This window comes from Protopterus annectens, chromosome 3.part0 (genome assembly GCF_019279795.1).
Source record: "Protopterus annectens isolate FY-2018-M chromosome 3.part0, PAN1.0, whole genome shotgun sequence".
Lineage (NCBI taxonomy): Eukaryota > Metazoa > Chordata > Ceratodontiformes > Protopteridae > Protopterus > Protopterus annectens.
The window spans coordinates 913,548,823-913,567,946 of NC_056731.1; the positions used below are offsets into that span (position 1 = coordinate 913,548,823).

The 19,124-nt window shown below is 39.6% G+C and overlaps 1 long non-coding RNA gene across 2 annotated transcripts in view; it reads right to left on the reverse strand.

Moving 5' to 3' along the window:
* Positions 1-19,124, reverse strand: part of LOC122796622 — a 189,695-nt gene that overhangs the window by 143,240 nt on the left and 27,331 nt on the right. The window contains exon 2 of one of the 2 annotated variants that reach the window (XR_006363998.1): positions 10,332-10,500. The exons of the other annotated variant lie outside the window; for it this stretch is intronic. This is a non-coding gene — a long non-coding RNA (uncharacterized LOC122796622). The remainder of the gene's footprint in view (positions 1-10,331; positions 10,501-19,124) is intronic. 2 annotated transcript variants of the gene reach the window in all.

The window sequence follows — 19,124 nt, forward strand, 5'->3', positions numbered from 1 at the left end:
AGGAAATGATGTTTCTATTGTCTGTAAGGATCATTCAAGCCCTATGAAACAAGACAATGTCCCCGACAACTTTGGAATTCTGGGTGCAAGTATTCAGCAATCTGAGGATTTGGAGTGTTTAGAAGGAAACAAAAAAGAAAGAAAGGAAGAAGTTTACAACAAATAACAAGGAAGAAAAAGAAACTGATTAATGTATGTAACGTAAAGAGAATATGTACTAAAAAGACACTGCTTTCTTATGTAACACATAGATTACATGGAATGATACCATTTTTTCTATCAGAAAACTTTCAATCTACAGAAGAAGGCAGCATTTTTCCAAAAGAGAAGGTAGAAAAAAGAGGCAAGGGGTAAGTGGAAAGGAAGAAATCAAAACTGAATGCGGAAGGACTGAAGAACATTAATTTAAGAAAAAAGAAGAGAAAGACAGATGCTGACTACATGGCTCAAGATGTGGATGTACATAGCCAGCTGGATGAGAATTTAATATGCAATGAAAACAGAGGGATTAATAAGACAAATGTGATGAAGATCATCCCTTCGTAACAACTGATAACGCAGATATTACTATATTAGAAGTTGAAGATTCTTCAGAGCTGGTCAGCAAAGATATTCTTGTAATTAAGACTCAATTATTAGACGAACCGATACGTATATCTGCAGATAAGGTAATGAACATTGAATAGTTCTGAAAACACACAAAACACCAGTGAAAACAGCTCTACTTTCCAAAATAAGAATTTAATAAAAACCTTTTAGCTGTCTCTCCTCTCCTAGTGCCTCGGCTGCAAGCCTTTACAAAGTAAAAACATTGAATAGTGTTATGCTTGCCAGGAGTAAAAATAGACGATGTGAGACAAGCCTTGGAATGCCTTAATGAAGGAAGTACAGATCTGTTTTTATTCATGTTGGTACAGTTGATCTTATCCACAAGGACTCTCTGACTGTTAGTAGGGAATTTACAGCCCTCTTAGACAATATAGTTTATATTGGTGTTAGGATGTATTTTTCACAAATCACATATAGAAAGAGATAGTCAGGTCACCATGCATGAAAATATTTTTTGGGTAAATTATTACCAACATGGAATGTAGAGCAGCCAAGCCAGGTTTTGGGCACACGTGTTCAGACAGGATGGTGTGCATTTGTCAAGATGAGGGCAAATAATTTTTGCAGCAGATATTTTTGCAATATTTGACAAACACTAGGCAGGATTTTTGCCAGGTTGAAAATTTAAGAGTTCACAGATAACAACAGTTGATGCATCTCCGATGATTGTTAATGCTACTAGCATTAATAATAACATTTTTTTTAACTGGAAAATTTTCTACATTCCCACAATATTGATGTTGTTAATGTTTGTGAAACATGGTTAAAGAACAATGACTGGAAGCCAGTTCTGTCAGGGTATAAATGCTTTTACTGTAACAGACATTCTAACAAAAAATTAGGTGGAGGTGTTATGCTAGGGATTAAAGATAGTTATGAGACCTGTGATTATTACATGTTCAGTGATAACACCATTGCTATAGACTTTGCAGCTGTGACAATAACAGCAACCCTGGGACATATAATAATTGTTGGAGTGTATAGACCACCAAAGTTAAATGCAGATGACCTAGAGGAATTTGTACAGTTCTTGTATGAAACACAGGAGGAAAAAATAATGTTAGCTGGGGACTTAAATTTACCAGAAACAGACTGGAATAATATTGATTCAACAGCATTAGTAAGGAAACTATTCACAACATGTATTCAGGAAAAACAATTGCTTCAGATTGTAAAAAAAAAAAAAAACTACCAGGGAATGGAATGTACTAACTAGACATTGTTTGTGTTCCTAAAGAAATTACTGTTACTTCAAGACAAGTTTTAGCAGTTAGCACCACTGATGTTAAGTGATCATGAGGTTATAAAGTTTAATTTGTTGCTAGATAATTCTGCAAACTGAAATCTAAACCAATGCACAGAAGGTTAATTACAGATTATATGGAAGCAAAACAGTCACTGTGTAAAAATAACTGTAGTGAAAAACTGCCGATGGAACATGTAAAGTTTTGAAAAAGAAACTGAGTGTAAAATAAATAAATAAATAAAAACTTTTAACATCATGAGCTAGGCTGCGGCATACAACATCAGGGGTATATTTCCATATGAACAAGATTCCTGATTAAGGTGAGAGATAAAAAATATAAGAAATGGAAGAGAGGTCAAACTAGAAGTTTGAAAACTGAAATAAACAAGCTGGACAAACAAATTAAACATAGTGTGAAACAAGATCAAGAAAAATTTGAAGAAAATTTATGTAAAGATATTGAGCGTAATAGGAAACCTTTTTATAGATACATAATATGTGGAAGGAGCAAAGACATGCAATTTGATAAACTGTGTGCAGATTTTAAAATGTATTCTCAGACACAATAAATTATAGATATGTTTACAAAATCTTATGCAAAACAGTTTGCCGTTGGCTCCACAAAGGGGGTGATAAGCTGTCCTAGTGACATCCAGGTAACCTCAGATACTGGAATCAAATTAGATTATATTGAAAAAGAGCTGCGCAAACTGGATCCAAACAAAGCACAGGGAGGAGACGGAATTAGTAACAATGACCTGAGAACACTTCAGCAAGAACTTATAGTACAATTATGTCTATTATTCACTAGGTCATATAAATATGGGGCGATTCCTCAAGATTGGAGACATGCACTTATAAAACCTGTCTTTAAGAGAAAGGGGAGTAGGACAAACCCAGAGTCATACAGACCCTTAAGTCTACTTTTATGTCGTGGAAAAATAATGGAGAAGGTACTATTAGATAAGTTATTGTCAGAACTGGATAGGTTGGGACTTGAAACCATATATCAGCATGGATATGTTGAAAACAGATCTATTACCACCTGTAACATGATGTTCTATAACAATATAATAACATCTATGAAAGAAAAATTATGCTGTGATGTAATTTATATAGATTTAATGTCAGTATTTGACAGGGTCATACACAAAACTCTGATCAATAAATTAGAACAACTAGGTATTGATGTACTCTTGATAAGATGGCTAGCTGCATGGCTTACAATATCAAACAGCAACTGGACAGGTGAAATTCTTGGTTACACTGAGGGTGTCCTGCAGGGCTCTGTCCCAGGCCATTACTTGTTTAGACTGTAACTTTCAGACCTAACTTTTTCATTTGAGTTGTTCTACAGTCTATATGCAGATTACCTGAAATTGGGTAAACTGATTACATATGTCACAGATAAGGCATGTCTGCCAAAGAACTTACTAAATTGATCATTTGGGCACAGGAGAATAATATGCTGATAAATAGCATCAAAAACTAAGCATATGAGACTTGGGAGACATAAAGTGACAGGTGAATATTTAATACAGCACACACTGATTGAAACTGTAGACTCATTTAAGGACCTGGGTATATGAGCAGATCCAGCTTTGAGTTTTTCTAATCATATCAACCAATTGGTTAATGATAGTTATAGAACTACAGGATATATAAAAAGATTTATAAAGTCTAGGAAATCAGAAATGATGAAGTCATTTTTATTAGACCCAAAGGTGAGTATCAAATAACAATATGGAAACCTTATAAGAAAACAAGCATGAAACTGAAAATAGTAACTATACCAAGAGCATTCACGGATGTGAAAATGTAAGTTATTATGAAAGACTAAATGATCTGAACTTGTACAGTTTCATTATAGATATCTAGCCGAAGATCTTATTTAGGTATACAGGACATTTAGAGACAACTCCCTCTGGGAATGTTTGGGGTTATCAAAAAGTAGAGAATCATCAGACAACCTATGTAGACGATTCTATAGGAATGAGAAGTGTACTAATTGGTTCTTTGTAGAGAAAGCAGCCGATGCATGGAACAGACTACCAAATTACACCTAAGCAAGCACTAGTTTATATATTTTTAAGAACAGCCTGGACACTTATTATGGGAACAACTGTTTTGTTATATTGGCAAGCTAAAAGGGGAATAATTCCTGTGCTTGAAATATTTGTATGTATGTATGTATGTATGTATGTATATATGCATGCTGCTGCAGTTGCAGACCAGAGGTGCTGGAAGTATAGACTTGCAGGTGAGATTAACTTTCCCTACAAACATGCAGTAAAGTTTGCCATATTGTACTGTACTGGACAATATCAACCTGGTGCTACCCCAAATGACACATGAGAGGACGGTGCTAGCCCAGCCCCATAAGCAAATGAGCCCCGGATATGATGGATCACTCCCCCAGTGGGCAAGTAAGACTAAGAACTCCTCAACCTCAGTGATGGTGGTCTACCCTTCGTGGTAGACCTGTCTATGATAATGTCCTTGCCTTTTCCTTTGTATGGGGTATCATGTCAGTATCTCTTTGTCCAACCTGTTTTAGAGAGAGACCTATAGCTGCCAGTAGCATTCACTTTGTGCACCTGTCTCTTCCAAATATAGTCCAGATAATGCTTGTCTGAAGCCCCTTTCCCCAGGAGGTATATGCCATGTATGCAGAGGGCCTGCAGTTATACTTCATTATCTTGATTTATGAACTTTTCCATGTGTTGTCTCCCTCAGCTGGCCATGGTGATACATGTACACCTGTCAGCAAAGCATGGAAGTCAGTTCATGCATATGGTATGCAGTGGGTTGTCCATTCCCTTGACCACAGCTTCAACCTCTTTATGCATCTGTTTATCAGCTGGAGTTAGTGCTATGCACACCATCCTCTATATCTGTACTGTACGCAGAGTCATAATCCCCACTTTTATGTGTCAGTCTTATTAGCTGGAGTTAGTGCTATGCAAGCATGTCCCATTTTTGTTCTGTACCTATGACCATAAAATCCCCATTTATGCACCTGTTTATCTTCTGCAGTTAGTGCTATGTACAGCTTCCCTCCTATTTACATACTGTAGCCATGCCTGAACACAGAGTTGTGGTACAAAATACCCCTTATGGAATGTTATTCACAAGGATTCCAATGTATGCGGTTCCTTTTCTAAATGAGTATATGTATTTTGTGCATTTTAAACAGTCTTGACCCAGCTGCTCTACTATTCTGACTGCCATTTACCAGCAACATTAGTAGCTTATTTACATTATAATTTTGTAATGCTGAAACATCTGTAACTAGTTTTTTAACCATCCAAAGCTATCTTCTTGTTCAAAGTTCTAGTCCCAGCCTATATTTTGCTTTAACTGCTAACTTCTACTGTGGCATAGTAATCTCACATATTGTAGATAAAAACTTTGCAAGATACTCCATGATTCCTAGAAACTCCTGCAATGCCTGCTTGCCTTTTATGTTTTGAATTTTCACAACTACTTTAGCATTTCCTGTATCAGGCTACAGTCTTTATGGTATTAGAATATGACCCATTTATTTCAGACTTATCATTTATATCTTACATTTGCTCTAATTTCAGTTGAAATGTTGTCTTAATCTATTTAGGAGCTGTATCAGTTGTGTCGGATCCCACACTATCTGATGATCAGTTATGTTTACAATACCTTGCAAGCCTCCAATCACTTGTGCAACCCATCTTTGGAATATTTCTGATACTGGTGAATTATCAAAAGGAATTCTAATGAATCTATGTCTTCCTAATGGGGTATTAAATATATAAAATACGGCACTTGCTTTATCTAGCTTTACCTGTCAGGAGCGTTGGTTGAATCTAATACAGAATAACTTACCTTTTGACATTCTGAAGATCAATACTTCAACAGTAATTAATGGGTAAGTGTGTCTTTTATTCACTTTATTCAGGTATTAAAATATCTATGCAAATGTGACTTATCTTGTTTTACAGCTGTGCACTACCATAGCAAGAAAGATGGATGTGATAAAAGCAATGCGCAGTATTAGAACAAACCAGGAGCATCATGGGGTCTATATTAAAAGCCTGAAATGACAAAAGCTTGAGTCTATGTACATTGACATATAAAGTTCAATGTACATAAACCGTGAAACATGAAAACAGCGAAATTTGAAATGCCGAACGAGTTCCGTCATCAGAATGTGCCACACAGGTAAGTAAAAAATAAAACTAACTAATTCATTTAACAGGCTTTTACAGGGGCAAGCCCCCCTGCACTCCCCACACCCCCTACCTATATATAACAACTCTGAGACCACACTACAGTGGGGAAAAGGATATATTTCCTTATCCCCACCATCATGCTGCTGACCAGGAAACGCGTTTGGCGTTTCAAATTTCGCTGTTTTCATGTTTCACGGTTTATGTACATCGACCTTTATGTGTCGATGTACATAGACTCAAGCTTTTGTCATTTCGGGCTTTTAATATAGACCCCTTATCATGCACTATCGCAAATAACAAACTAAAAATATCAGCACAGGCAGAAAAACTTAGAAGATACACAGATAAATATAAAGGAAAAGTACAAAATAAGCAATTTATTGATGACCCAAAAAAGTTTTATAGAGAATTGGGAATCAAAGTAAAAGGACTTGAAAGACTGCCAAAAAAGAAGAAATAGATACATTTTGGAGAAGTATCTATGAAAATCCTGTGGAACATAACAAAGATGCTAAATGGATAGAAGAAGTAAAATAAAGGATAAGAAGTTTAAAGGTACGGGATATGAAATGGGATGAGGTAATAGCCAAAACGATTGAAACAAAGTTAAGAAAGGCCTGTAATTGGAAAACCCCAGGCCCAGATGCAGTTCCTAACTTTTGTTTAGAACTATTAACATCTTTGCACAAAGATTTAGCCATGAGTAAGAACTATTTATATGCACACCCTGAACAGACACCAACATGGCTAACAACAGGAAAAACAATGCTCCTATTTAAGAGTGAACCTGCAAGCTACCCTAAAACGTATAGACCAATAACTTGCCTTCCGATGACGTATAAACTATACACGGGAATTGATGCCGACAGAGTTTATAGTCAATTAGAAGAAAACTCAATTATGGCAGTAGAACAAATGGCAATAAAAGAAAGTCACATGGAACAAAGGATCATTTGTTGTTAAATAAAGTCATAGTGGAGAACTGTAAAATGGTGAAGAATCTAAGTATGGCGTTGACTGACTACAAAAAAGCATTTGATAGTATCCTAGATTCATGGATAAAAGAGTTCTTAAAATGTATAAGATGTACCCTACACTGATCGACTGCATTACAGTGACCATGAAACAATGGCAGATCACTTTGCAATTACGCCATGATAAAGGAAAAAATATTATCCCAAAGATAAAAGTTCAAAGGGGGGTATTCCAGGTTGACTATTTGCCACTGCTGCTATTCTATCTTGCCCTTAACCCATTAAGCTGTCTACTTAACAACTTAGGCCATGGTTGTAATTTGACTCCTAGAAAACAACAAAGTTTAAAGACTTCACATCTTCTGTTTGTCGATGATTTAAAACTGTATAGCTCATCAGATGAGGAACTGAAAGCACAACTGCAGGTTGTCAAAACTTTTTAGATGATATAAGAATGTCATTTGGTCTTGATAAATGTACAAAAGCAACCTTTAAACCAGAAAAACTGCAGCACCAGGAAAACATCAGTTTGGGACATGGGACAAGAATGCAAATTAAAAGAATCTGAGCAAGAGGGAGTGTATAAATATTTGGGAATTAATGAAGGATCAACAATAAAACATGAACAAATGTGAATAAAACTTAGTAAAGAATACTTCAGAAGACTTAAATTAATCCTGAAAACAGCATTGACATCTAGGAAGAAAATCCAAGCTATAAACTAATTTGCTCTTCCTGTCCTAATTTGCAGTTTGGAGTGATTGACTGGCCCCAAAATGTGTTGGATAGATTAGCTGGGAAAACAAGAAGGATGCTTCATGCTCACCAAATGATTTATAAAAATCAGTGCATAGCAAGATTATATATTCCCCATTCCGAAGGAGGGATGTGCCTCCTTGAAATTGATTACAGGTATACATCTACAATCGTGGGACTCCACACATATCTGCTGACCTCACAAGGCCCAAACGTAGTGAAAGTTTTGAAACATGGACAGAATAAATCTAAGATTACTTCTCTGCTTAATCTAGCAGAACCATATCTGTGTCAAGCAGGAATGGAAATCAAATCAGAAGTAGATAAAAATCAGACAGCAGCTGTATGTGCCAAAAAACAAAAGAAAGAATATAAGGTGAAGGACCAGATGAGAAGGCAAGAAATGTGGAAAATGCATAATTATAGTTGCAAGTATGGAAAACGTCTGAAAGAGCCTCATGTTGATCAGGAATAAACACAGGATTGGTTTAAGAGGGGCAAATTCAAACCAAGAAATGAAAGGTTAATATTGGCGGTCCAAGATAGTGGGCTACATACATACTGGTTTACAAAGTCCATTGAACATGTGGGAGAAACAAAACCGAATTGGAAACAGTTGCATACCTTGTTGCTGGTTGTATATACTAATAGCAGAAGGACTGTATATTGAAAGGCATAATAATATGGCAAGACTGTTGCACTGGGAATTGTACAATCATTATGGTATCGAAGTGGCTGAAAAACACTGGAAACTTTAGCCACAAAGCATCACAGAAAATGATGAAGTTTACATCACGTGGGATCACCCATTACCAACAGCTCAAAAGATAGATGCTAGAAAACTGGATATAGGGGTTCATGAAAAGAAGACAAAAGTAGCATTGATCATTGAAATCGCCACGCACAGTGACTTGCATACAAAGAGACACAAAGTCATAAAATATCAGGATCTGCAGGCAGAAATGAAAACAATGTGGAAGAAAGATACCCAGACAGTTCCAATAGTAGTAGGAGCAACAGGTCTTATAAAAAATAATCCACAATCGTATTTAGATATGTTACCAATACATGAATTGTAGGAGTTATTACTGGGCATATTGCAGGTACTGCAAAGAGCACTTTTGGCTGACATCAAAGATTGAAACAATACTAATTTCATGAACTATAATCATTCTTTGACTTAGGAATGGGGTCCATTCCTCTCATGGTATTAGAAACCAAAAAGATTTGTAGCAATTAAAACAAGGGTAGAGCATATTGGACACCTCCCCTGAATATGAACTTGTTTGAAAGAAAACTTGAGAGCTGTTATTACATGACCAAAATCATTTAATAGATATATTGCAACTAAACTTACCCTTTTTTAAATGTAGTTATTAAAAACAGAACAACTATACAGTTTAGAAGATCACAACTGTGATTAATAACTAGCGGCTTATAAGGTGTTAAACTTTGTATTAAATATTTATGGGGGTACCTTCCAAATGTACTGCCTAGGGTGCTAAATTCCCTTGGTACAGCTCTGCAACACTGACATGATATTTACCCATTCTGTTTGTTATAACTGCTAATTAATAATATCTAAACTTTCTTTCCACTTTAATTCCTGACTAGTTCTGCTCTAGAAAACTTTTGGTGTTTGCTTTGGACCATCGGCTAGTGGCATAGCATTAGCTTGTATTTTTATGTGAGAGTCTTCTTTAAAACTTCCTAAGCCTATAAATAAATCTGCATAGTCATTCAGGATCTCATTGCAACTGATCTGCATACAGTACTTGAGATGACTGTCATTACATGATTGAATCTTTATGCACACATTTTTTGCTTTTATTGGGCAGCCTATAAGTAAGAATGAGATGCTGTAAATTTGTTTTAGCATTCTTTACTTCTCATAAAAAACAACCCAAAATATTAAAGTATGTATTTATGTGCTGCAACTTGAAAAAAAAAATATCCTGCATTATTATATGCATGTTATCAGTAGTTCAACTGATGGCACTACCTGGTGACAGTATGCACACATCCTTGTTTAGTACCTTTGTTCCCCAGACCTTTAAATCTATTGTCAGACAAAATATGTACCTCAATATAATCTGTTGTGTGCTATCCTCACCCCACCAGTGACACACTTAAAAAATCTCATGACTTTTTGATCAGCTTTGTTAAAATATGACAAGACCAATAACAACCAGCTTTATCAACAACAACAAAAACAGATTTATATTTTTGCTCCATAAGACACTGAGCAGCATGATAAACTGCTCACCTCCTCCTTGAACACTTTGATAACTTCAACATCACCTCTTTGCAGTAACTAGACAGTGTGTTAGACAGCTTACCACAAACATATAAACAGCTACCCACTGCTCATTAACCACAATTTAACTCTTTAGCTGCCCTAAAGCCTAATGCACCACTTGCCATAGCCACCCTAAGGTTAAGGAATCCACTAGTCACCTTCAAACAGGTAATAGATATGTACCTGATGTCATTACCTTCCAAATGTATAACTATCCCAACTGTGTTACTAAATTATCTTACCTCCTCCAGTGCTGGTAACAATTGGCACCACTCTATACCCCAACAATGACACTACTGAACATGTCAATGTACAGGATTCAGGCCCATATTCGCACCAACAGGATGAACCTCTGCTCTTCTAGCCACCCAGTAAATAAAAGAGTGACCAGCATGACTAACAGCTTTCTGCCTGCAAAATAAAAAACCCACAATTAACATCCAAATACCTCATTCTCATTTTGTTTATTATTTTTTTATACACAAAAGATTGTAATTCAAAATTGCTCTAACTTACCTTCTCCCTGCTCTTTTTATCACCGCCACAGATCAACTTTCCTCAGCCAAATCAGACACCTTTCCAATTCTAAAAGAATGTGCGGGATAAATATCCACTGACACCCCTTGTGCACTCAATGCCATCCACACTCACAACAAAAACTTCCTAGAGTCCACCTTCCACCCCATCACATCTTGAAAAAAGCCTCCCACCATTTTTTAGCCCAAGCCACCAGAAATAATAAATGCACTCCACTCCTTGGCAACACCACCTGTTTACCCACTCTCACTTGATCAGGTTTTGATTGGCTTAGCGAAATCAATACCCTTGCTGAAGTAATTCTCAGATCTTCCCACTTCAGATGACTCAATGATTCACTAACCTGAAATACTTCAAAGTACATGAAAACTGCCAAGGTGGCCCACAACACATAATCAAACTGTGATTCACCCAATCTTCAAATACCCCCCCCGGAGAACTCAAGCTAGTTTTTCAAGTGACCCTTGAGAAATGCTGCTTGAGGGAGTTAGGTCTATCTGAGTATACCTTACCCCATTCCCTCTCTTGAGAGTCCATCTGCATTGGCATTGCTAATCCCACTGCGGTGCTGCATGGACATATCATATGCTTGCAACCCCAGGCTCCATCTTAGCAACTTGGCATTTTGTTGGCTGGCTCTGTTTAACCATGTTAGGGGGTTGTAATCTGTCATAACAGTGAATTTTCTTCCATACAATTAAGGCTGATGTTTCTGCAGTGCCCACACTATGGCTAGACATTCCTTTTCTACAGCTGAATAGCATTCCTCCCTGGGTTGGACCCCACAACTGAGATAAACTACTGGGTGCTCTCCCCCTCTGAAGAAATCAGGCTACATACAGCCCCCACCCCATGGTTCGAAGCATCCACCTGCACAACAAATTCCCTGCTGTAATCTGCACTGGCTAACAAAGGGGGTCCTCCCAAAGCTTCTTTAAGCTTCTGGAATGCCTGCTCACATAAGGGGTCCACACTACCTTATCTGGCCTGTTCTTCCTTGTCAGGTCTGTGAGGGGAGCAGCTATGGCACTATAACTGGGGACAAACTTTCTGTAGTACCCTGATATCCCTAAAAATGCAATCACCTGCTTTTTAGTAACAGGTGCCGGCCATGCCTGAATGGCTTCCACTTTGGCAGGTTCTGGCCTAATCTAACCACTCCCCACTCTATGTCCTAGGTAGGAGACCTCTGCCATACCCACCTGACATTTGCTCAGCTTAATGGTTGACCCTGCCCTCTGTAGTGTGTCCAGCACCTCCCTGACATGTTGAAAGTGCTCTTGCCAGGAATGGCTGTAGATGGCAATATCATCTAGGTAAGCAAGGGCAAACCCTCCTGCTCCTGCTAGGATATGATCTACCAGCCTCTGGAAAGTTGCTGGGGCATTCTTCATCCCAAAGGGCATCTTTGTGAACTCATACAAGCCAAAAGGAGTCACAAAGGCTGACTTCTCTCTAGCACTGGAAGTCAAGGGCACCTGCCAGTAGCCCTTGGTAAGATCAATGGTTGTAACTTACTTAGCCCCACCCAGCTGCTCTAGGGCCTCATCTGTCCTAGGCATGGGATAAGCATCTGACTCTGTGTGACTATTTAATTTCCTGTAGTCCACACAGAACCTGGTGCTGCCATCCTTCTTTGGCACCAGCACCACTGAGGAGGCCCAGGGACTGTTGGACTCTTGAATCACCCCTAGTTCCAACATTTCCTGTATCTCCTCCCTCAGAGTCTGTTTGACTCTCTCAAGCACTATATAAGGGGCCTGCCTAATAGGCCTTTGGGGTCCTGTATCCACCTGGTGCTGCCCCAGGTGGGTGCACCCTGGTTTCCCAGTGAACATGTCCCCAAATTCCTGCAACACTGTCCAGATTTCTCGAATTTGGGTAGGAGATAATTGCTGGGACATTGCTACCCCTTCCACTGAGGTGTCAGCCCGAGCCTAACTGAGGAGATCAGTCACCAGATCTCCCTCAGTCTCCTCCTGCAATCCACTGCAAATCCTCAGCACAAGGGCCTCCCTATCATGGTAAGGTTTCATCATGTTAACATGGTACAATTTGTGCCCCTGTCTTCTGCCTAGCAGTTCCACCATGTAGTTAACATCACTTACCTTTCTTACCACCTTGTAAGGTCCCTCTCAAGCTGCTTGCAGCTTGTTGTGTCTGACAGGAATGAGAACCATTACCTGCTGCCCCACAGCATACTTTCTAGCTCAAGTATTCCTGTCATACCACACCTTTTTCTGTTGTTGGGCTTCTGCCAGGGTCTCCTGGGCTAAGCCCATGAGTTCCCTGAGCCTTGTCCTGAGGTTTAGGATGTATGCCAAAACGGACTCCTTGTGAGACTCTCACTCACCTTCCCATTCATCTTGAATTAAATCTAAGGGTCCCCTCACACTATGCATATACAGCAACTCAAAGAGTGAAAAACCTGCGGATTCCTGGGGAACCCCTCTGTAACAAACAGATGGGGCAAATATTTGTCCCACTCCCTCTTAAACTGACCTGCAAATGCCCGTAGCATGGACTTGATTGTAGAGTTTAACCTCTCAACAAGACCATTAGTCTGGGGATGGTAGGGGGTGGTCTTCATGTGCTTCACCCCACAGGACTTCCACAGACAAGACAGCAGGTCTGACATGAAATTGGCACCTCTGTCAGTCAGTATTTCTTTTGGGAAACCTGCCCTGCTGAAAATCTCTAACAAAGCATTTGCCACCTTCTCTGCCTCAATGGAGGACAAAGCCACTGCCTCAGGGTATTGTGTAGCATAATCCACTACCACTAGGATATACTTTTTCCCTGTGGAACTTGGGGTACTCAAAGGATCCACAATATCCATAACTACCCTCTGAAATGACTTCTCAATCACAGGAGCTCTCACCTTGTCTCCTGCCTTGCCTACCTTTTGGCACTGCTTGCAGGTCCTGCAGTACCCTGTTACATCTCTGGAAATTTCAGGCCAATAGAAATCCTGCATAATACGCCTCTTTGTACGGTTTATGCCCATATGACCTGCAAAGGGAATATCATGGGCTATTGCTAGAAGTGCCAGATGGAAGGCTCTAGGCACTACCAACTGCTGTACTCTCTCAACTTCTAGCCCTCCATCAGGGATCCACTCTCTGTACAGCAACCCTTTGTCCCAGTATACAGATTCCCCCTTTTCTTGAGAATCAGGTGCTTCCCTAGCTACCTATGTCATGCCTTGCAATGTAGGGTCTGAGAGCTGAGCCTGTCTCAACTCTCTTCTTGTAATCCTTCCCAGCTACCCTTCCACAGGACGTCTGGCATTGTCTGACAGTGGTGCCTCATTGTCAGCCTGGGTACTACTACTCACCTCTACCTTTGCAGTCACTATGTCCTAGGGAGCATCAGTACCCCCAAGCAGCTGTGGCTCACCTTCAGTCTCATTGCTACAGGGTAGCTCCCTCCATGAAGTAGCCACCTCACTAGTCCCGGCTGCAAGTATGCAGTCTGTCTGGGTCTCCCCCGTGCTACCAGACTCATATGCTTGTCTCCTAGCCTGACTGCATGCAACTGCATAAACACATGGTACTGCCTCATCCAAATCCTTCCCTATCTGCAGGATGGTAGTTTGGTACCCTTGTTGTCTCAAGACAACCTACAATTGGCATTTTGTCTTTCCCACTTAATGTCTCTCAACTTTTGTTCCCCACCTTGCCTCCCTGGACAACCTGTATGCCACATGGCCCCACTGGTTGCATTCAAAACATTTAACCCTAGTTCCTGGACATGTACCTGGACTAGTGGCTTTCCCTGCTACTGGCAGATTCTGTTGGTCAGTCTGTGCTGCCCACCATAGGTTCCTTTAGACCCTTGAGCAGTACTGGGGTCCCTTTCCTGTGCAGGGCTGCCCTGCTTGCCAGGTATAGGTCTCCCTTCTTCCCCAACTCATCTGAAGTAGCACATTTTCTATCAGCTAACCAGATCCTCATGTTCTCAGGCAAAGTGTTAAGGGCTTGTTTCCTCACCAAAAGGTCTGCCAGCCCTTCAAAAGTGGTGACCTGACATCCGCTCACCCACCTATGGAAATAAGTGCTTAGTTCAGCAACATATTCACACACTTTCATCTGCCTTGTGTTTATGCTCACAAAACTTTTTCCTATACATTTCAGGTGTTAGCTTAAACAATTCTAACAAGTGATTTTTAACAGCAGTATAATCAAAATATGCAACGTCAGGCATTTTTGACAAAACAGTTACAACTTTACCATGGAGTAAGGGGGTCAGGAACTGTACCCAGAGCCTTGGTCAACATCATACTGTTTGCATGCCCGCTAAAAAATATGAATGAAACTATCAAAATTATCCCCCTCTTTAAACTGCGGAAGAAATTTACTGACCTCTTGTGCTTCTGGGGTCCAGTTACTCCCTTCCCCATTACCTCCATGACTCTGGTGAAGAGTCAGCATTTCCCACTCATGCTTCCTCTGCCGCTCCTTTTCCTCGGCTTCCAGGCATAGCAGTGTCTCATTCTCCTCAGCCTGTGGACTCCTCAGTCTCTCAGCTGCTTCTATTTCTAAATGCTTGGCCTCCAACTCAAGTCTCTTTAGCTCCATATGGATTTTTAAGTCCTCTGCAGAAAGGTTGAGCTATCTATTCTCCAAGGGTATTATATCTCCACTGCCAGTCTGATTGTCCTCCTGGTTGCTGTTTTCTGATGCAGCTGTAACCAAGGCTGCAATCAGGTCTGCCTTAGTCAGGTTTCCATGCACCAGTCTCATAGCCTGGCACATGTCCGCCAGCTGGCTCCTTGTCAGCTTTCCATACTCCTCTGCTGACATGCTGCCTGCTCACCCTGACTAACTAAGCTAACAAAAGAAATAAAACAATTGTGATCTGAACTCTGAGTATTCACTGTGTGACTGATTTAGAGTACAAAACACCTTCAGAGCTCACTGTACACAAGCTACAGGAATTCACTCTACCCACACCACTACAAGCCAGTTAGTATTTGCCAACCAATTAATATGTGGTGTGGATATCCCACCCCTGCCAAATAATTAATATGTGATGTCTGTGCCCTGGCCCAGCAATCAAGGAGCCTCAATCCTCACCACTAACACCAGTGAGGGGCGTCTCATATAGGAGGAAAGGATAATGAATACACACAGTGAAGTGCAATTTCCCTTAAGAGCACAGAGATCACAGTCAGTCTGGGGCTGGTCACTCCCTTGCTCTGCAGGTCCCCAATAAGACTCCCCACTGGCACAGCTATAGGGTCCATAGCTCAGCCTAGTGGGCAATATAAAACCTCCAGCACCCTCTCTGTCCAACCAGTGCTTCGTGTCCCTGCCCATTTAGCTGACACACACACACACACACACACACACACACACACACACACACACACACACACACACACACTTTGAGAAGAGTTTATACAACCACACAGACACTCCTGGGGAAGGCTGGCAAAGGTTCTCCAGCTGTGCCCCTTTTTCCCAGATTATATGGTACCAGCTGCCACCACCTACTAATATTATCAGCTACTCAAAGGCCCTTAAAAGGGTGTCCAATTATTACTGCAATATTATTATCCAATTGGTAGTACAGCCCAGGGCTAAAGCTATTGGAGTGGCGTTGTACAATTTTACCAAAGGCATGCAAGTCCTCTAAAGCGCTTAAATTATCTCTACAAAAACAGCCCTAGTTGAAAGGGTTTTAAAAATATTTAATAAAAATAGTCAAAACACAAGACAATACTTTTATTACACAGTGCTAGTCAAGAGTTCAGAGATCACAGAGAAATACTTAAAATAATTCAGTAGTACAGTTCTGACATCACAGAAAAACACTTAGTCTAATCATTCTAGTTTCTAGCTATCTCTAAGAGAAAACACAAGTCTAAGATAAACTTACATATAGAGCAAGACAGTGCTGATGAGTTGGATGGTCAAGACAAAAATGCTTAATGCTTTCTGATTCTTTCTGTTTAAAATAGATATTACAGTCCTGATTCACATTACATCATTCTTCACACTTTCCTGGGGTTCCCAGGCTAACAGGCAACATTCTTTAGTAAACTCACACTAGGTCAGGAAGGAAAGCCATTAAGGACATTTATGCATGCAAATTCTGGGCATTAACTCTGGCCTTAAAACAACAGCAATAACTCCTTCATTTAGACCATCCGGAGAAGAGTTTTAACATCAAAGGGTCACAACATGCTTTACTTGGTCAGTAGAGTCCACTGTTGTTACACTTTTTCCAGTTCTACATGTAACACTATGGTTACCATTTAAGACAACAACCCTGTGGTTTACATTAATATTTACAGATGACAGAATTATCTCCAAAATTATATCTAGCTAGGCTGGCAGCCTTCATCTATCTTCACCCAGTCTTTACAGATCGTATCATTTTCAAAGGTCCTAAAGTTATTGTTCCTACTTCATATTGCATCATGGCCACCCAGGTTCCAAAACTACCAAAAGAGGGGTGAGAGGACTTGTATTTTGGCCTTCTCTGTCAAAGGATATTGATAAAGTACTTTCATCTTGTTCTGTCTGCAATAGTACTTAACCACATTTGCAGAAAGATCCACTTCAGCTATACCAGATTCCTGAACTACCTTGGTCAACAGTAGCCACTTGACATATTCGAGTGGAATAGTCAACATTACTTAGTGTTGGTAGCCTGTTATTCGAAATGGTTTGAGATTGATCTGCTCAAACCACCTAATGTCCAGTACTGTCATTACTAAGTTGAAATGTCATTTCTCAGTCCATGGTAGTCCACACAAAGTTATTTCTGGTGCCCAGTTTACCAGTCAGCTATTTCAGAAATTTGCAAAAGAGTGGCTTTATCCATGTTACTAGAAGTCCTGAGTATCCACAGTCAAATGTCTTCGCTGAAAATTCAGTACAAAGTGCAAAGCAATTACTAGAGAGGTCAAAGTGTGACAATACCAATGTTTTCTTGAATTTGCTTAATATCAGAAATATACACCGTGACAATTTACTCATCTCGCCTGCTCAGAGACTTCTGTCTAGGCAAACTAGAACAACCTTGCCTTTAAGTTCCAGTTTGTTGGTGTCTAATGCTAAAAACACCAGAGCAGTCAAAGCCCAACAATTCAAAAAGCGTTCATTTCAGAAGTCTGACTATGATACAAAGAGCAGATTTCTTCATCCATTGAAAGAAGAGATAGTGAGAATGCAAACAATGAAAGGTTTTGATTGAATTGGTCAAGTGAGAGGTATATGTGCTGAGCTGAGATCTTACTTAGTGGAATCTGAGGGAATAGAATACAGAAGAAATCGCAGGCATCTTCTTCTGGCGTCTGAATCGATATCACAGCATTGTATCTGTGATACAGACTTTAGATCTCAGAGCAATCCAGATGATGATCATGTTGAAGGACATATTTCAGTACCTATTCCTGTTCCTGATGATGTGTCAGATGTCTCTGAAGTCGAACATTCATTAAAGACAGTCCCTGTTGCTAAACCCAGTCCTAGTTTTTATGCCACATGATTAGGTCGTATTTCCAGACCTACTGTAAAATACGCAGCAACCTGGACATGATTCCTTTATTTGTAATTATTTCTGTAGAACTGCATGTAAAAGGATTATTTCTGTACAATTGCATGTCAATGATTGTTGTCATTATTACTCTGCATGACCTATTTCTCAAAGAGGGAGGATGTAGCGTGTCCTATGTCCTTAAAAAGCATTTCAAAGTGATGGCATGTGCATATAAATAGAGAGCACGTGCAGGCAGCAGTGCCATTTTGAGAGAACAGCCAGAGAGTTAACATGTATGAGTGCAGTAGTCTATCTGTTTATAAGTTTATTTAAGTTTAAGTTACTAAGCCTCAATCCTGATGTGTTTTATACAATAAAGCTGCTTGAACCTAACCCACAACTTTTCATCTGTTTTATCCTGACTGGATGAGTGACAGATAGCTCTCAACAAATCAGGGTTAAATCTCAACAAAATCAGGGACAAATCCAGAAAGGATTAGGGACAATCAAGGACACTTTAAATGTTAGTACTATTCACTTGTAACCATTGGCAGAATAAGAAAAAGTAAATTAATATTTATTTTCTGAAGTAAAAAAAGTCTATAACTCTAATTATTGTCATTATTTATTAAGTGTAATTCACCACATTTACATAAAAAGTCACCAGCTTTAGGAGGGATTTACTCTTGGCTTTCTACGTAACATCATCTCATGCACAGTATACTTATTGTATTTTTTAAAAAAAGTATTCCCCCAAGTGGACCTAATGACTGCCTATGCAGTGGCTGCAATCCACTTGGCCATCAGAGTGGAGCATAAACTGCTTGCACTTATGCTCTATCTCTAGAAAGATTTTCTTCTTCTTCTTCTTTTTTCTTAACAAAAAAAACTCAAAAGATTAGGCCATTACACAAGAGTTGCTACTGCCTAACAACCCCTGACAATAGATGTATGATGTCACTATGTTGAGTCATACCCTGATGTGCACAGCACCATGCTGTTCCCCT